Here is a 13,521-nt window from a genome sequence, read left to right as displayed (position 1 = left end):
TCATAAGCACCCTCTCGCCGGCCTTCAACTGGCGCAGCAGCTGTTGCTTGTCCGGATCTAGTCTGGCACCCTCTGCAATATTATTGTCAGACTATACACACACGCCGCACTTCATAAATTAATTCTCTTTTCGAAATATGAATTACCAGAGGGGGTCTCCGTGGCTCCCCCGGCTGCGGCTTGGGCGGCCTCAAGCTGGGCCTTGCACTCTTGAATCTCCTGGGACAGGTGGGTATTCTTCTCAGTAAGATCCTGCATAACAAATGATCCTTAAAACAGTTAGTTTAACTATTTTAAGTCTCGGGGGCTACTGGCATATATAACTATTAAAATTCCTTACCCGTATGTCCTTTACATACTGCTCCGTGGCTCTGGTTAAACCATCTTGAGCAGCACGAAGGTGCGCGTCTCCCGCATTAAAGGCATTTAACGCCTCAGGGGAGAAACACGCGTCACGAAGAACTGTCCGACGGCGCCTATGATTCATGGCGCTCTCCACCTCAGACCTGGTGGCGGACAATCTGTCGGCATCCTCCGCTGGGGGAGCATCCGGCTCGCGCCTTGCGCTAGCCTCCCCCTCCGGACCAGGCATGGGAGCCTGGCGGGTGGAGGCTTGATAGGCACCCTCTCCGGACTCAGTCCGGCGAGCGCTTTTTCTCCTGAAAGAATCGCGGGTATTAATATGCCTCCCAGGAGTCTTTCCCTTCACGGATAATGGTGCACCGTACCTTTGCGGCGACGTTTCGATTCGCGCCGCACTTCTCTTCCGCCTGCTAGGCCGCACTGACCTCGTTTGGTCGGTCGCCGCGGGCTCGGCTTCCTGCCGTAAAGGCGCCTCCTGTCAAGCACCATTGGTGCATGGTGGTCAGAACTAAGAATTAAAGTAACGGCGCCAGGACTTCGGTCGTACTCACCGGGGAAGCCGGACACAAACCGGGGTAGTCAGCCATAATGGCGACTAAAGCATTATCTATGCTGAGCTGGTGGAACACCCCGTCGATCAGTTCCACCGCTAAGTCCGGATCCTCTTCGGAGGCCGGATCAAGGGACCTTTCTGGGTCTTCGGGTTGTGGAGCTGGGCTTTTTATGCCCTCCACATCCCGACGCAGTTCCTGTGTCAAAATCATACAATAAGACAATTGCCTTTAAAGGCACGGATCAGATATGCATGCGACCGCTTACCCAGCTCCGAGGGTTGTTCATGGAAAATCCGTTCAGAGGATTCGTGCGGAGGAAGTCCTCCTTCTCCCCCTTGTACAAGCCGGACAGGATCTTCACCAGATCGTCGGCCGAGCCAGGTCCCTTGCGGCCGTGACGGGTGGCGTCATCGTCTCCGTTGAAGTCCCACATGGGGTAGCCCCTATATTGGAGCGGCTGCACCCCACGCATAATGCATGTGGCCATGACTCCGATCATGGTTAATCCGGAATGGGCTAGCAGCCGTATCCGGCCCATCAAGTAATGGACGCTCCTATCATCTTCTCGTTGAGGGCTCCGTGGGCGCCAACTTAGGCGTTTCTTCAGAGGAGCGTTGCTGAACTCCGGAAGGCCGATCCGGACTGGATCCGGCAGCGGAGCGTCCTCCATATAAAACCACTCCGAAGGCCAGTCTTCGGACGCCTTCTTCGGGGTCCCGGACAGGTATCCGGTCCCGGCGATGCGCCATATTTCGGCTCCGCCCACTTGATATATCGACCCCTCGTGAGAGCGGGGTACGAGGCAAAACAGCCTCTTCCACAGCGCAAAATGGGGCTCAATGCCCAAGAACAGCTCACACAGAGCTACGAAGCCCGCGATGTGCAAAATGGAGGCAGGTGTAAGGTGATGAAGCTGGAGTCCGTAGAACTCCAGGAGCCCCCGGAGAAACGGATGTATAGGAAATCCGAGTCCCCTTATTAAGTAGGAGACGAAGCACACCCGCTCTCCTTTGGAGGGATTGGGGGCGCTCTCCGCCTGCTTCCCACCCTTGTAGGTGGCCAGTCCGGCTCGAACCGGAACCATGAAGGCCGGGGGAAGATATCCCTCTGCTTGGAGCGTCACTAACTCGCTGTGCGGGACTGAGCATCTCCTCCAATCTCCTGGCTTAGGGCTGGGAGCGCGAGAAGAGGAGCCGCGTCGACTGTCCATGTTGGAATGGGTTTGGTGTCAGATGCGCCTCGATGAGTACTTGCGGAAGGAGGATGGTGTGATTTGGATCTGGATCCTCGCCTCTCTTATAGGCAGCTTATTTGCGCAGCTAGGGGGTAAAACATAAAAATACCCTGGCTTTTCGCATTCGTACGACGCGTGGAAGAAGGCCATTATTGGACGGGGAAGCCAAGGAGCGCAGCATTTATGAAGCAACCGGACACTATCCGGCAAACATATGGAGCATGAAGAAGAACCCGCCTTGCAAACGCCGAAGACAACATACACACCGGATTCGTCGTTATTGAAGCCTGGTTCGGGGGCTACTGAGGGAGTCCCGGACTAGGGGGTGTCCGGATAGCCGAACTATCATCATCGGCCGGACTCCAAGACTATGAAGATACAAGATTGAAGACTTCGTCCCGTGTCCGGATGGGACTTTCCTTGGTGTGGAAGGCAAGCTTGGCGATACGGATATATAGATCTCCTACCATTGTAACCGACTCTGTGTAACCCTAGCCCTCTCCGGTGTCTATATAAACCGGATGGCTTTAGTCCATAGGACGAAGAACAATCATACCATAGGCTAGCTTCTAGGGTTTAGCCTCCTTGATCTCGTGGTAGATCTACTCTTGTAACCCACATCATCAATATTAATCAAGCACGACGTAAGGTTTTACCTCCATCAAGAGGGCCCAAACCTGGGTAAAAACATTGTGTCCCTCGTCTCCTGTTACCATCCGCCTAGACGCACAGATCGGGACCCCCTACCCGAGATCCGCCGGTTTTGACACCGACATTGATCTTATGGATAGTAATGACTTCACACATAGAAAGTATGAGGTATAAAGGTTGTTGAGAGTTGGCAAAAGTAGTTTTGGTCATTGTTGCAATTAATAGGAAGTAATAAGGAAAGAGAGGTTTCACATACAAATATATTATCTTGGACATCTTTTATGATTGTGATGCACTCATTAAGTATGACATGCTAAAAGAGTTGATGTTGGACAAGGAAGACAATGTAATGGTTTATGTTTTCTCACATCTCAGTTAAAGTATATTGTCATTGACCTTCCAAACATGTTGAGCTTGCCTTTCACCCTCATGGTAGCCAAATTCCTTGCACCAAGTAGAGATACTACTTGTGCTTCCAAATATCCTTAAACCCAGTTTTGCCATGAGAGTCCACCATACCTACCTATGGATTGAGTAAGACCCTTCAAGTAAGTTGTCATGTTGCAGGCAATAAAAATTCCTATCTAAATATGTATGACTTATTATTGCAGAGAAAATAAGCTTTATACGATCTTGTTGTGGAAGCAATAAAAGTGACGGACTGCATAATAAAGGTCCACATATAAGTGGCAATATAAAGTGACGTTCTTTTGCATTAAGATTTTATGCATCCAACCCTAAAAGCACATGACAACCTCTGCTTCCCTCTGCGAAGGGCCTATCTTTTACTTTATGTTTTTACTTTATGCTTGAGTCAAGGTGATCTCCACCTTTCCCTTTTTCATTTTATCCTTTGGCAAGCTCCTCGTGTTTGAAAGATCTTGATATATATATCCAATTGGATGTAAGTTAGCATGGACTATTATTGTTGACATCACCCAAAGGTGAATACGTTGGGAGGAAACATAATAAGCCCTGTCTTTCTCAGTGTCCGGCTGAAACTCTATAACCACAAGTACTGCGTGAGTGTTAGCAATTGGGGAAGACTACATAATAGTTGAGTATGTGGGCTTGCTGAAAAGCTCTATTCTTGACTCTTTCTGATGTGATGATAAATTGCAATTGCTTCAATGACTGAGATTATAGTTTGTTAGTTCCCAGTGAAGTTTCTGAACCATACTTGACATTGTGAATTGATTGTTAATTGAGCATAAGAAATCATATGATAAAATCTATATATGTTTCTATTATAAGAATGATCATGATGCCCTCATGTCCGTATTTTATTTTTGTCGACACCTCTATCTCTAAACATGTGGACATTTTTTTCGATATCGGCTTCCGCTTGAGGACAAGCGAGGTCTAAGCTTGGGGGAGTTGATACATCCATTTTGCATCATGAATTTATATCAATATTTATTGCATTATGGGCTGTTATTACACATTATATCTCAATACTTATGGCTATTCTCTCTTATTTTACAAGGTTTACCATGAAGAGGGGGAATGCCGGCAACTGGAATTCTGGCTGGAAAAGGAGCAAACGTTGCAAACCTATTCTGCACAGCTCCAAAAATCCTAAAACTCCATGGAACTTATTTTTGGAATTAATAAGAATTACTGAGTGAAAGAAACACCAGAGGGGGCCCACACCCTGGCCAGGGGGGTGGGGGGCGCGCCTGAGGGATTCCTGGATAAGGGGGTATCCGGACAGCCGGACTGTGTACAACGTCCAGACTATTGAAGCTTGAAGATACAGGACTCAAGACTTCGGCTCCTGTCCGGATGGGAGATTCCTTGGCGTGGAAGGCTAGCTGGGCGATCCGTATATTATATTTCCTTCCTTGTAATCAACTGCATGAAAACCCTAGCCCTCTCCGGTGTCTATATAAACCGGAGAGGTTGGTCCTTAGAAGTCCGACCACAATTACATTCATACCATCATAGGCTAGCTCCTAGGGTTTAGCCTCTACGATCTCGTGCTAGATCTACTCTTGTACTACCCTTATCATCAATATTAATCAAGCAGGAAGTAGGGTTTTGCCTCCATCGAGAGGGCCCGAACCTGGGTAAACATCTGTGTCCCTTACTTCTTATTACCATCAGCCTTGACGCGCAGATCGGGACCCCCTACCCGAGATCTACCGGTTTTTACACCGACATTGGTGCTTTCATCGAGAGTTCCTCTATGACGTCGCCGTCAGGCTCGATGGCTCCTTGAATCGTCATTAACGATGCTGTCCAGGGTGAGACTTTCCTCCCCGGACAGATCTTCGTGTTCGACGGCTTCGGGCTGCGGGCCAATTCGCTTGGCCACTTGGAGCAGATTGATAGCTATGCACCCGGCCATCAAATATGGTTCGGAAACCTGAACTACACAGCGGATATCCGCGGAGACTTGATCTTTGATGGATTCGGGCCAGCGCCAGAAGCGCCAAACAGTCGCGATGAGCACGGTTTAGACCTGCTGTCAGACGTCGCTCGGGACATCGTCCCGGTAGAAGCCTCGGATATAAATACGGGACAAGTTGCTTCGCCTAAGGACGAAGGGCTGGACCCCGCCCCACAGGCCGTACCTTCATCGGTGATGGAGCCGAACACAGGTTTCACCTCTGAGGGAACCTGTGACTCCGGACCCCCGGATTCAAATCCGGACGCAGGTTCCAGTCCGCGAGCCCCCGAGACTGCCGATCCTTGTTGGGCCCCGGTAATGGAGTTCACCGCGGCGGACATTTTTCAGCACTCACCCTTTGGCGACATGCCAGACTTATTGAAGTATCCCTCCTTGTCAGGAGACTCCGGGCCGAACTATGTCCGGCTCGAGTGGGAAGCAGACAATGATGGAATTCGGTGCCCACCCACCACCCACTTCACTGCCATGATCGATGATCTAACCGACATGCTTGACTTCGACTCCGAAGAGATCGACAGTATGGACGACGATGTAGGAGAATCATAGGAACCACCGCTCACCAAGCGGTGGGTGGGCACCTCCTCATACGATATATACATGGTGGACACTCCGAAGGAAACTAATGGAGACGAGGTAACGGAGGACAACCCCTCAGGAAGAAGGACACAACATGTGCGTTATAGGTACCACTCCAAACCCCGCCACACCAAAAACGGCCCCGGAAAGGAGAGCAGTCCGGACGGTGCCAAAAAGGAATACAACCCGAGTCACCCTACACTTAAGCAGACCAGATCAACGACGACGGGATACTGGGAGAGGGACAATCACACACCCCCCTCCAACGATGAGGCAAGACTCGGCAACGACGAATTCAGCATACCAGAGGACCCAGTGGAACAAGTTTGCTTCAAGCGACGGATCATGGCTACAACAAGGAACCTGCAAACGAAACAAGAGCAGGTCACAGCTGACCAAGATGAGCTAGAGGATAGGTGGACCAAGATACTGGCCGTCGAAAAATACGAACTTGAGAGACCCAATAAAGGGCACACACGGCACAACTGGCTACTTCAACTCGAGCAGAAAAACCACGGGCACGCACGCAGACGCCCACACATCACTATTGTCCAAGGTGGCAAGTGGCAGATACAAAGAGGCGCCCTCTGACCTCGGCACAAAGGTCATAAACATCAAGACAAGGAAGCTGGTGCCAGGTCCGGCAACGCTCAGTCCGACGAACAGGCAAAGAGCAGCACAAGCCTACTCGACCGAAAATACACGCCTGATTAGCCGTGTGAAATTCACGGTACCCCGAGAAGGACGGCAAAGCATAGCAATAGAGAATGCAGGATTCTGAAAACAAAGCGGTTGGTCGCACATCGGAAGCAATAATGGGAAACGCCTCGTCAAGAACCGCCCCCCAGAGCCTAACAGTATGGCCGACCGTCCAGTACCACCTAAACCACGGCAAGTTAATTGCAGTGCCTCTGGACCTAGTAATCCGGGGGCTCCATAACACACAAAGACCACAAAGGCACGACGCCATGGAAAACATCTCCTAAAAGATGTAAGACGCAAAGGCCAAGTTTTGTTGGCCCACCACTCTAAATGGTTGCCTTTGGACCATCCAAAAATGCTACGCCAAGGAATAAATCCTCGGCACCTTCCCATACAATAGCTTACCATATGCTAACGTGAAAAACCACGTTAACTAGATTCTACATGGTAAATTACCCAGGCCAACCATCCGGACATCCACTGCGGAGTCCGTACCACCTCACAGTCTAACGACTGGGCACACGAGCGCCCGATTAGGGACCCTGGGAGTGACAACAAGAGGACACCTTGTTGTCTTCAAACATTTCGCACAAAGGAAGGAACATGCAGGTAGAAGGTAGTTCGGATTCATTCTCGACCCGCTCACAGCCCCCTCCAGTCCGGCCACAACAGGTTCCATCAAACAACACCTCTTTCCATACATCATACTAATATGCATAGACATAAAATTCTACTACAATGCGTAAATAGCAATTACCGATTGTCATTTATCGCCAATGCCTCTTTGCCAAAAATGAAAGCCACGCTACACGTTCGCCTGGTTGCAACAGGGGCTCCACAGTATGACAAGCAAGTCCTACCACCTTTTCGGTCATTCGGCACCGTGAACTTATATCACTATATGCATCTGCTCCGAATCATATCTTGGGTCATTCGTTGGGTTTGCCCGGCTCCCATGTTATGGTACCTTACGTTCCGTTCTATCGGATAAGGTAGCGCTGGGAGAACTACTGCGATTGTGTCCCAGTTCAGCCGGATGAGCACTTAGTAGAGAAAACCGAAAGCCGACTGTCATGATGAAGCGAGAGCCGGTCCGCTGTTCGAGAGGTCATAAAATCCTTAAAGATTTATTCCACATAACGCCATTATAAATGCAGAGTGCGACGGATCGGTCTTCCGATCAGGCGCCAATAGAGCCCCTAGTTTGGCCTTCCAAACCCTAGGGGTTGCACCGACCTTACTTGAATTCCTATGGCTAAGTGAGAGTAATAAAGCCTTATAGTCCGATTGCCTGGTTCGTGGTGAGAAACACCTCCTTAAAAGGACCCAACTATGGGATAAAGAGCGTTCAGATATACACTGAACACCCGAGTATTCTTTTTACGTGGGGGAATAAGCCGGCGGCTGGCCAACTCTCAGGATTTACATACAATAAACAGCTGCACAGGAAGAACATATGTTCAAATAAAACAGGTAATAGATAACAAACATGCCCTTATCCCATATTACAACAAGTGGCATAGATGCCCTCCGGAAATATGATTTCTTTAGTACACCTGTCCACCACAAGGCGGGCCCCTTTCATCACACCTTCATAATATTGCTCGGGCTTGCGGTGCTCCTTACCCTCCGGCGGCCCCTCAGTGATCAGCTTTTCCGCGCCAAGCCTCCCCCAATGCACTTTCGCATGGGCAAACGACATACGCGCACCTTCTATGGAGACTGATCGCTTGATAGCATCTAGCCGAGGACAGGCGCCCGCGATCCGCTTGACGAGTGCGAAGTAGCTGTTGGGAATCGGATCCGCAAGCCACAACCGAACAACTAAGTCCTTCATGGCTAGTTCGGCCGCCTGGTGCAGTTCGATCAGCTGTTTCATTTGATCAATAAATGGCACCGGATAGTTCGGTGCCAGATACTGCGACCAAAAATCCCTCTCTGCAGTCTTCTTCTCCTCGGGGTGATAGAATTGAGCAGCATCTGATATGCTGCGAGGAAGATCCGCAAAAGCCCCTGGAAAAAATAAGAATTCAGCCTGCCACTTGGATTCTTCACATTCTAACATACACGAAGCTAAGAATACAGTAGGCCTTACCAGCCGCCACTTTTCGGGCCTCCTGAATGTCCCGCGCAGCACCTCGGGCTACTTCCCGAGCACCTTCTGCATCCTTGAGAGCTTGGGCGAGCTCGGATTCTTTCTCTTTTAGACTCTGCTCCAAGCTTTCGTTTTTCTCCACAACTTCCTGGAGCTCCCGCTCAGCGGTTATAACCATGTCCTCGTGTTATTCATGAAGCGCCTCTTCGGCCTCAGCCTTCTTGTTGGCATCAGCTAAAGCTTACTTTAGTGCCTCGTATACGGCACGCACTCCTAGAGCACAAAATACTAAATTTTTTTATTCTGCACAACCATTCGTTCGTGCCAACTCCAAGACAAATGTTTTCAACATACCCTGCTTGTCTTCCAGTTGCTTCCTCACACGGCCGAGTTCTTCCTCGGACCGTGCAAGGCTCTGCTTCAGTTCAGAAACTTCCGCCTTGAAACCATAAGTCCTCTCGGTGGATGCCTGCTTTCATACCTAAGGGTATATGTTATTTACACAGGCTCCTGCGAAGGCAGGGGGTTTGATCCCCTGTCCGGCTCTGTCTCCTTCGCCGGATAGTGTATTAGGGGCTACTACTTATATTATGACAATTCCTGAAGGATTTCCTAGAAGTCATACCTCAAAACCTTTATAAGACCAAGGCCGAACGCGTTCAGCCCGCTCTCGGCGGACTGAATCCTTTCAACCACCTCGCCCACAAGGGCCCGACAATAGACGCGTTCTTCAACGCTGTCAATAGACTGCCAGGCAGCTCTGCGTGAACAGAGGATGCCGGCGGCATAGTCTGGCCCCCCGCCATCAGGGGGGCTGCTTGCTCGATCCCAGAACCCTAGAGGTTCCGGGGGCCGTATCCATCCCTGTGTGTTCGGCACCAAGGATGTGTCCTCCCTAGTCCAGGTCTTGTCGAGACGACACCTTAGTGTCGCGCCCAGACTTGGGGGAAGGGGCCTACGGAGCCGTATCGCTCGTCAAAGTGTCCGAGTCCAGTGAATCCTCCGACGAGGACCGGCCGGCGCGGGACCTTGCTGGACTGTGCAATATGTAGGCAACAGTCAAAACCACTATACCCAAAAAACGATCCCGGACGCATATGCGTGTTCGGATACTTACGACTTCTCTAGGGGCTGGGCCCTGGGATCCCACTCCGGGCTGCTATCGTCAGCCGTGGGGGATGCCCCTGGCAGGGAATGTTTCCCCCTCTTGGGCGATCCGGCCTCCAGAGATGCGGAGGCCGTCCTCTTCCTCCCACCATCAGACTAAGGCTCATCCTCCTCTGCTTCCACTTCTTCGTCCTCGGATGAAGGATGGTCGCTAGAGTCTTCAGATCTGGCTTCCGAAACCTCGCGACAGCGAAGGCCACCCCCAGTCTTCTTGACCTTCTTGGAGGCCTCCTTCTTTGGCGCCTTGTAAGGCACGAGGACCAACATCTTCATCAGAAGAGGTCCGGCCGGTTCCTTCGACAGGGGGGCCGGACAATGTAGCCGCTCCACCTTCTTTATCCATCCCTGAGGTTGCAATGAAACACAATTAGGGTGTCCCCCACATGATGTGCCAATTAAAGCACGAATAGACAGAGTGTGGTTGCAACTTACCGAGTTGGGAGAATGGGATGATTGGTACCCACGGTCCTCGGCGGGGCCCGTCCACGATTTGCCGGACTTGAAGAGCACCTTCCAGATATCCTTGTGAGTGGAGTCGTAAAGCTCCTGAAGGGATTGGTGCTCTACCGGATCAAACTCCCACAGTGTACAGGCTCGGCGCTGACAAGGGAGGACCAGGCGAACTAGCATCACCTAGACTACATCGACGAGTTTGACGTCCCTATCAATCACGCCCTGGATGCGTGTCTGGAGCAGTAGCAGCTCGTCGGACGAGCACCAGTTCGGTCCCTTCTCGGGCCAGGACGTGAGCCGCAGTGGAGCTCCGGATCTGAACTCTGGAGCTGCCACCCACTTGTTGCCGCGTGGTTCGGTGATATAGAACCACTGCTGCTGCTACACCTTGACGGAGTCGTTGAAAGCACCCTTTGGCCAAACAGCCTTGGGCATCTTTCTTACCATGGCGCCGCCGCACTCGGCGTGTTCGCCACTCACCACCTTGGGCTTCACATTGAAAATCTTCAGCCATAGGCCGAAGTGAGGTGGGATCCGAAGAAAAGCCTCGCACACAACGATGAACGTTGAGATATTGAGGAAGGAGTTGGGGGATAGATCATGAAAATCAATCCTGTAGTAATACATGACTCCCCGAATGAACGGGTGAAGGGGAAACCCGAGCCCACGGAAAAAATGGGGAAGGAACACGACTCTCTCATGAGATTCCAGAGTAGGGACGACTTGTCCCGCCGGGGGAAGACGATGACCGATCTTCTGGGCCAGATACCGAGCTCCCTGGACCTTCTTGATGTCATTCTCCTGGACAGTCGAGGCCATCCATTTGCCTCCTGCTCCGGATCCGGACATCTTCAGAAAACTTCCCTTCGGTGGGGGAGAAGAGTGCTTGGGCGTTAGGGCTCGCACAGAGGGGAATGAGCTAGCAGGAGAAGGAGGCTTGGGTAGAACAGAAAGGAACCTAATCTCCTTATAAAGGTGATAAAGGCTTTTGTGCTTCCCCACTTGCCTGGTGGAACCCGTCCGCCTCCCACTCACCGCGATTAGCGGCACGGTTAGATTACCCATGCCCGTATTGATGAGAATCCCGTAATAAGGGAACACAATCTCTGCTTTGACAAGACGTGTCACAGAAACCGCCTCGTGATATGCGTTGTTGCTGGTTGTGTGGAAATGGTTCGAATAATGGATCCGATCATAATAACGTGTCGTGTCATCAGGTAAGGTTGTCAGCAGATTGCATTTGTGAAATATCATTCTCTCTACAGTGCCATGCGAAGATCATTTTTGAGATTCAGACACGATTTGACTGTTCGATGATTACTTTGGAATATTGGGAGGAGGAACCCGCCTTGCAATGCCGAAGACAATACCACGTGCCGGACTCATCGTCATTGAAGCCTGGTTCAGGGGCTACTGAGGGATTCCTGGATAAGGGGCTATCCGGACAGCCGGACTGTGTACAATGTCCGGACTATTGAAGCGTGAAGATACAAGACTCAAGACTTCAGCTCGTGTCTGGATGGGACTTTCCTTGGCGTGGAAGGCAAGCTTGGCGATCCGGATATTATATTTCCTTCCTTGTAACCGACTCCATGAAAACCCTAGCCCTCTCCGGTGTCTATATAAACCGGAGAGGTTGGTCCTTAGAAGGCCGATCACAATTACATTCATACCATCATAGGCTAGCTCCTAGGGTTTAGCCTCTACGATCTCATGGTAGATCTACTCTTGTACTACCCATATCATCAATATTAATCAAGCAAGAAGTAGGGTTTTACCTCCTTCGAGAGGGCCCGAACCTGGGTAAACATCTGTGCCCCTTACTTCTTGTTACCATCAGCCTTGACGCACAGATCGGGACCCCCTACCCGAGATCCGCCGGTTTTGACACCGACAGCACCCACCTCTAATGGGCGCGCTACTGTCTCCTGGCCCCCTGCTGGCCCTCCGGTGTCCATCTTCTGCTATATGAAGGCTTTTACCCTGGAAAAAATCATGGGCAAGCTTACGGGACGAAACTCCGCCGCCATGAGGCAGAACCAATTTAGAGATCTGGCAGAGCTGTTCTGCCGCGGAAACATCCCTCTGGGAGGGGGAAATCATCACCATCGTCATCACCAACGATCCTCTCATCGGGAGGGGGTGAATCTCCATCAACATCTTCACCAGCACCATCTCTTCTCAAAACCCTAGTTCATCTCTTGTATCCAATCTTGTATCAAAACCACAAATTGGTACCTGTGGGTTGCTAGTAGTGTTGATTAGTCCTTGTAGTTGATGCTAATTGGTTTACTTGGTGGAAGATCATATGTTCAGATCCTTAATGCATATTATTACTCCTCTGATTATGAACATGAATATGCTTTGTGAGTAGTTACGTTTGTTCCTGAGGACATGGGTGAAGTCTTGCTATTAGTAGTCATGTGAATTTGGTATTCGTTCGATTTTTTGATGAGATGTATGTTGTCTCTCCTCTAGTGGTGTTATGTGAACGTCGACTACATGACACTTCACCATTATTTGTGCCTAGAGGAAGGCATTGGGAAGTAATAAGTAGATGATGGGTTGCTAGAGTGAAAGAAGCTTAAACCCTAGTTTATGCGTTGCTTCGTAAGGGGCTGATTTGGATCCATATGTTTAATGTTGTGGTTAGGTTTACCTTAATACTTATTTTGTAGTTGCGGATGCTTGCAATAGGGGTTAATCATAAGTGGCATGCTTGTCCAAGCAAGGGCAATACCCAAGCATCGGTCCACCCACATATCAAATTATCAAAGTACCAAACGTGAATCATATGAGCGTGATGAAAACTAGCTTGACGATAATTCCCATGTGTTCTCGGGAGCTATTTTCTCATTATAAGAAATTGTCCATGCTTGTCCTTTGCTACAAAAGGGATTGGGCCACCTTGTTGAACTTTATTTACTTTATTTACTTGTTACTCGTTACAATTTATCTTATCACAAATCTATCTGTTACCTACAATTTCAGTGCTTCCAGAGAAAACCTTACTGAAAACCTCTTATCATTTCCTTCTGCTCCTCATTGGGTTTGACACTCTTACTTATCGAAAGGACTAAGATAGGTCCCCTACACTTGTGGGTATTCAGAAGCCGATATCGAAAAATATGTCCACATGTTTAGAGATAGAGGTGTCAATAAAAATAAAATACGGACATGAGGGCATCATGATCATTCTTATAACAGCAACATATAAATATTTTGTCATATGAGTTCTTATGCTCAAGTAAAAATCTATTCACAATGTCAAGTATGCATCATAAACTTCATTAAGAACTAACAAACTATAATC

This window comes from Triticum aestivum, chromosome 1B (genome assembly GCF_018294505.1).
Source record: "Triticum aestivum cultivar Chinese Spring chromosome 1B, IWGSC CS RefSeq v2.1, whole genome shotgun sequence".
Taxonomy (NCBI): Eukaryota; Viridiplantae; Streptophyta; class Magnoliopsida; order Poales; family Poaceae; genus Triticum; species Triticum aestivum.
Note: the sequence above shows the minus strand (reverse complement) of the source record.